Source organism: Solanum verrucosum, unplaced genomic scaffold, assembly GCF_900185275.1.
Source record: "Solanum verrucosum unplaced genomic scaffold, falcon-dt-bn FXZP01000062.1, whole genome shotgun sequence".
Lineage (NCBI taxonomy): Eukaryota > Viridiplantae > Streptophyta > Magnoliopsida > Solanales > Solanaceae > Solanum > Solanum verrucosum.
In genome coordinates this window covers 4,275,510-4,282,860 of record NW_026020477.1, presented here as the reverse complement: position 1 = coordinate 4,282,860, position 7,351 = coordinate 4,275,510, and positions in this window count along the sequence as shown.

Here is a 7,351-nt window from a genome sequence, read left to right as displayed (position 1 = left end):
TAAAACCTCCTGCATTTCTTGGTTATGAGAGTGATAATGCTTATGAATTTATCTTATACTGCTATGAGATGGTTCATAAGTTGGGAATTGTCCATCATCAGCTTCAAGGTGAGGCTAAGCAGTGATAGAGAGCTTATATGGAATGTAGATCTTCAACTTTACCTCCACTTACTTGGACCCAATTTCATGCTTTGTTTCTAGAGAAGTATGTGCCTAGAACTTTGAGAGATCGCAAGAATGATGAGTTCATAGCTTTGGAACAAGATGGTATGTCTGTGGCTGCTTATGAGGCCAAGTTCCATGCTTTGTCTAGATATGCTACTCAATTGGTGACTACTGATGAGGAGAGGATTTGTTTATTTATTAGGGAATTAAACTCTGAGGTGCAGGTATTATATGTTATATGACCTCTGCAGGAGAAGCTTTAATGAGGTAACATACTTTGTGAAGAAAGTGAAGGGGGTGAGGCGAGACGGTTAAACTAAGGCATTGGCTAAAAGAGCCAAGTACTCAGGTAACTTTCAAGGTTCTTACTCCAGGGGTCCAGAAGGCCAACGCTTGCAGCCAAGCCAATTCAGTCCGCTATGCCCGCCTCTACTGGTAACTACTCAGGAACTCCATCTCATAATTTGATTTATGATAGCCAGGGAGTCGTGCCTTCAATGGGCGGTGTAACATCCGACAATTTAAAATGAATATGAAGAAGCTTGAAATTGGAAGTAGTCATTTTTGGAAAAAAATTCAGAATCTGGAAATTCGGCCAAGTGTGGAAATCAGTGAGTTTTTGGTCAACTTTGAGCAGTCATAACTCCTAGCTCAGGATGATCCAAGAGTAGTTCCAGTTATGTTCGGAAAGCCCTTGGAACAATCTTTCCAACGCCACCGAGTTTGCTCGATTTTGAGTTCGTATGAGCGAGTTATGCCCTTTGAAAGTTGGGCAGTTGGCAGGGAGTCCGTCCGGAAATTTAAGGGCATTTTGGTCTTTTCACTAATCATTTCTTTTGAGGTTATATTGTTGTGTTAGGCTGATTGTGGATCATTTTTGTTTCATTTTAAAAGAGTAAGAGTTATGGTTCTTGAGTGAAGAAGAGAGGAAGAGAGAAAGAAGAGAAGAAGAAGAAGAAGAAGAAGTGGGAGCTAGGGTTGTGGATGCAAGACGTTTTCTTCATCAAATTTCTTGGGGAATCTTAGTAAAGGTATGGGAGTTCTTTATCTAGGGCAAGCTATCACCCTAGAGCCAATTTCAAATGGTTTTCAACTTTTCCAAAGTTTGTGAAAAAGCCTAATTTCTACTCAAACTCATGGGTTCTTGCATGAAACGATTTCAAATGATAAGTTATGATATTATTGATGTTTATTTGATGTTTTAAGATGAAAAACTCCATGAATCCTTGTATTCTACAAAACCCCAAAATGTGTTTATGAAGTGGGTCTATTTCTATAAATTCAAAGTCGATGGAATTATGTGTAAAGTGAATTGTATTGATATCTCTTGTGTTGTTTAATGTTTATTCATGATTAATTGTTGATAATGGGTGAATTAAGGGTGGTAAGCCTTATGAGTGAAGTATTGGTGATTGCTTGGATTTTTGGTGATTTTGGCTATGGCTTTGAATTATGGTAAGAAAGCTTGAACTCTCTTTATTGAATTAATTGTTGTTGGTAGGTTGAATCCACCTTTGGTGGAAGTGTTATATCTTGTTCTTGTGTGGTATTATTGTGAATGAAGGCATTGGGGAAGTTGTTGCATAATGTTGGAATATTGTATTATTGTGAATTGAGGCCATGAAGGGCATTATATGAGTGTTATTGTATTGTTATATTATTATATATGAATGAGGCTATATGTAAAGTTTTATGTGAAGCTATATGTGAAGGTATGATGTGAATGAGTTTTATGTGAAGCTATATGTGAAGGTATGATGTGTATAAGTTTTATGTGAAGGTATGATGTGTATAAGTCTTGTGATGATCCTATATAAAGTGGATAGCATTGTGAGTTAAAGTATGATTTCTCATGATGTATATATGAAATGATGTTGGATTATGAAGTATCCTTAAATGAAAATGTTGTGACTTGGTTGGTAGACTAAAGTGTCCCTCCTTGTTACTTAAAGTCTTGAATGCATGAATGTGTGAAATGGGCAGAACTAAGAAATGGTGCCCTTTCTGTAAATGCTAAAAGAGGAATTCTAGGCCAAGACTTGAATCGGCAAAACTAAGAAATGGTGCCCTTTCATAAGTCTAGCTTTCCTAAGTAAATGTAAAACCATGAAATCGGTAGACCTAATGGTGGTAGCCCTTCTCATGTGTGAAATGATGAACCTTGGACCGGCAGGCTTAAGTCACCCTTAATGAAAAATCGGTAGGCCTAAGGCACCCTTCCAGGGGGATTTAATGTGCTTTCCTTATGAACCTTGATTGGCCATGACTAAGAAATGGGGTCTTTCTTGGGAAGAGGTACTATGAGTTGGTTGAACTAGAAAAGGAACCTTCTCTAAGTACATATGTGATTGAATACTCTATGGGAAACAAGGCTAACACCGAGTGGATGTGGTTAGGAAGGTGGCCTAGTTGAGTATGAGATTAGGCACAATGAACTTCCTTGGACATCCCCTAAACCATGTGCCTACATGGGTTGCTTACTAGTTCTACCTTTGGCAAGTAAAACAACCTTCACGGAGTAGGATAGACTCCGGATTCCATACCTAGCTAGTATGGTCTATGTCGGTTATGCCTATTCCCATAATGTGGGATGCGCACTCTAGTTATTGGATAGGTTCTACAACGTGTAGGTAGTAGTATGGGATGCTATCTACACATGGCACGAGTAGGCTTTGAAGATACTAAAGTGAGTTCCCTAAGTCTAACGACTATTATGTGAAAGCCCCCTTATGTGCTTGAATGTCTCCAAAAAAAGGTTTCTTAAAGAATGTTGGCCTATTGATGTTATGTTGTAAAGGAAATGTCCTTATCTAAGGTAATCTTGAGGAACACTTAAGTGTGCTTGAAGAGGTTGTATGGGCGGTCACTTCTTGTCTTACTCAAGTGTGTCTTAATGTTATATTAGGTAGAGGTCCTATGGTAATGAAATGGCATGTGTTCCTTTAAAGTTAAGCATGAGTTGTATATGAATATATGTTGAGTATGTATACGGTTGGCTATGGTTTTATATGTGAACATTGACTTAGTATGTTATATTGTAATGGTAAATTTCCTTATCTTTGGTAACCCTTAGGAACACTTAGGTGTATATGAAGAGATTGTATGGGCGGTCACTTCATGTTTCACTTAAGTGTGGCTTTGGGTAACTTGAGATAGAGGTCAAGAAATGATGAAAAAGCTTACTTGTCAATTATGTTCATGTGTTGTACATTGGTACTAGTTGTGCATGATGGCTTGTGATATGAAGCATGATAAGTGGTAAGTTCACATTTGGTGGCCTTAGGATGATGCTTTAGTGTGGATGGTGGTATGGGACGCTATCCATACATTGCACAAAGTGTTGTCCAAGGGTTACTTGAGGTGGATGGTTTAAGGTGAAGGAATGGGTTATGTGTGGAGTATGTGCTAAAGTGGTTAATGACTTGTATGTTGGTTATGGTTGGATATTGTGACTCTTATACTTGTATTTTTTTCATGAAGTTTTACCAAGTGGCATAAAAGCATGTTTCTCCAATAAACGTCCCTTTTAGCATGTTTTTGCATGGCTTCCATACTTAGTACTTAATTGTGTTAACCCCTTTCTTTCCCTTTTTGACTAAAGTGTAGGGATTTGGAGATGGTGACATGTCATGGCTATTTGATAGGTTTCTAAGTGTTGAAGATGAAGACTTGGTGAGTCCTCATATATTCGAGGACAATACCCCATATGTTCTTTTATGTCTTTTTAGTATTGTTTAAGTTGTGTATGGGATTGGTACCGAATTTTGTACTCTAAAGTATTAGATGGTTTTGAGACATCATGTATAAAGTTTAGAAAGTCTTCCGCTTGCTATTGTTTTTTTTAATGAAATGTTTTCTTGGTAAAGAAAGTTTTTAATTCCTTATGGTTTTAGTGTCTATGCGATGAATGAATGCTAAGAGGCTTGTATTAGACCTCTTCGAGGTCGAGTACGCCGGTTACGACTAGGGGATGATCTCGGGTCGTGACAAACTTGGTATCGAAGCATAAGTTTCCGGGATGGTCTTAGGTTGTCTCAAAACCACATCTAGTAGAGTCTTGTTCATAATGTGAAGCGCGCCACATTATGAATATGAGGCTATTGGGTGCTAAGAAAGTTTCACTTCTACATTCTTTTAGTCGTGCCATGGAGGTTCTCTCTATAATGTCTTCCCTTGTTCCGTAGGTGATGGTCATTTGAGTGTAACCTTTGAGGAAGTTTAATGTTGCAAGGATTGAGGGAGAAAGAATGTTGGTTGTGATGCCAACTATGACTTGGTGACTTAGTAGGTGTGAGGTGAAAGATTGTGGCGACGACTTTAGTATGAATGGGATTCCTTTGGTTATGCGTGTTGTTGGTAGTATCCGGCTTAGTCATGAGGAAGTTTTGTGATGTGTTGAAGGAATTTGTGAAATGTGTGGTGATTTAGAAATGCTAGGTGTAATGAGTATAAAAGCCTAGTGTTGTTTTGATCCGACCTTAGGATGGAAGGAGGTGAATTTGAAAGAACTAGTAAGAGTTTCTCCTAAGTGGGGGATATATGTGGTTCGATGATAAGGTCTTTAAGTGTGGTTGATGTCTATGAGTTAGGCTTGAAGGATGTTTTCATTACAAGAGGTTTAGTGAATTAAAGAGTTGGGTAAGAATAGTTTTGGTAAGATTGATGGTATGTTGAGTAGTGAAGTTGTTGAGAAGTGTTGATATCCTTACCTACTTCTTTATGTGCTTACTCAAGCCTAAAACAAAGAGTTCCTAGAAGCTTGGATTATGTTTTGGAGTCTTATGTGAAAAAGAGTTTTCCATGGTCTCCTTATGTCATGCATGTTTTAAATGAATTCTTGATTAAATGAGAAAATGAGTTTTCATAAATTTTGTTCCTCATGTTATCTTGCATCTATGATGATGTTGCGTAAAGTGCTTCTATGAGAAAGTTGCATAATGTTCAATTAGCATAAGTTGTCTATTTGCTTTATGAGGTGATAATGTGAGCATGCTTACTTGAGTTTTGGAGAAGGAAGTACCTCCAATGAAATGAAATGAGAAATAAGAAAAGATAAAGATGATGTATAAGGAGTTAGTAGATGGTGTGCCTACTTTCTTGAATCACATGAAGTTGTGTGGGACTTTCTATGTGGAGTTGATGTTCCTCCTTATTATGTGTATTGATTATATGGTTGTATGCTTGAATATGGGCTGTTTACTTTGGTCGTTTTCCTTGAAAAGTGTTAAGTGTCATTCGAGGACGAATGTTTCCAAGGGGGAGATATTGTAACATCCGACAATTTAAAATGAATATGAAGAAGCTTGAAATTGGAAGTAGAGCCCGTTTGGATTGACTTAAAAAAAGTAACTTTTAAAAAGTAACTTTTTAAAGTGCTGGAACTTATTTTAAAAATAAGTAGTTATGTGTTTGAATAAAAGTGCTGCAGTTGAAAAAAAAGTTGTTGATGTGTTTGGCAAATAAGTGCTGGTAAACACTTTTTTTAATCAAAATGTCTGAAATACCCTTTAAGCTGTTAACATGATAAAAAGTTGATTAATTTAAGGTTTTTATACTTAAAAATAAATTAAAACAAAATTAATTTATATTTTACATCCATAAGTAATAATATTTTCCTAACATTCACATATTTCTTTATCATCACAAATTATTTATAAGAGAAATATAAATTTATTATTTAAGTTAATTTTATATGCGCAACTTATTGTAGATTTTAAAAATATATAATTTGAATAGATCAAAGGAAAGATTTAAGATTTATTTTAGTTACATTCATAAGTAATAATAATTGTCTATCATTCACATATTTCTTTATCGTCATAAATTATTTATAAGAGGAATATAAATTTATTATTTAAGTTAATTTTATATGTTCAATTTATTTTAGATTTTAAAAATATATAATTTGAATAGATCACTTGACAGATTTAAGATTTATTTTAGTTTCATTCATAAAGTAATAATAATTGTCTATCATTCACATACTTCTTTATTACCACAAATTATTTATAAGAGGAATATAAATTCATATTTCAAAAATAAGTTGTTTGATTCAAATACAAATATCAAAATGACAGAGAACACTTCACTAATATAAAAGTGGAAATACTAAAATAATACAAACATCAAACGTTACCAATTTCATTAGCAATCATGTCACGAAGCCCCATCCAATAAGTATCACTTTGTTCTTCCATATTTTCTTCTATATTGTTAGTGCTTGAACTTGTGCCAAATTCGGAGTCAACCGATGCAATATATCTCTCATCCTCAGCTGTTTGAAAGGCATCATCCACATTGCATTTTTGTTTAATATAATTGTGAATGGCCATAGTAGCAAGTACGATGTCCCTTTGAGTGTCAATGTTATAATAAGGCATATCTCGCAAAATATACCACCTTGCTTTCCAAACACCAAATGTGCGCTCTACTATATTTCTACTTGAAGAATGCATATAATTAAATTTTTCAATGTGTCCTCTTAGCTCACGCAATTGTCTTGTTGCACCACGACGAAAGTCAGGAAGATGATATCTCACATTGTCTCCTTTGTATGGAGCCATATATCCCTTCATATGTGCATATCCTGCATCCACTAAATAATATTTGTTTCCTAAAGGATGTGGAAAGTTAAGTTCACTTCTACGAAGAGCGTCACCAAATATACGATTATCATGAGCCGCTCCTTCCCACCCAGCCCATGCAAATGTAAAGCACATATTAAAATCCACAACAACAAGGATATTTTGAGTCGGATAACCTTTACGTCCAATATAAGGTATTTGTTGACCTTGTGGCAATCTAGCTTTGACATGTGTGCCATCAAGTGCTCCAATACAATCCTAAAAATATAGGCATGTAAGCTAAAGAAATATAACAAGTAATACTAAAAAAATATAGGAGTTTAATATCTTAAAAGGTCACTCAACTTTCACAATTTATTTAACAAAGTCATTGAACTTTATTTTATATAAAATAAAGTTCTATTTCTTATTGATTCATCATCATATAACATTTTCATTGGCTTATAACAAGAACGGTGTCAATGGTTCAATACATGATGATTATAACATGATAATATGGAGAATAGGAGCAGTTATTAATCCAACAACAAGAGTGGGCAAAGAGCAAAAGATAGCTCTGGAAATGGCAGCATGATGACTTCTATATCAAATTAGAACTCAAA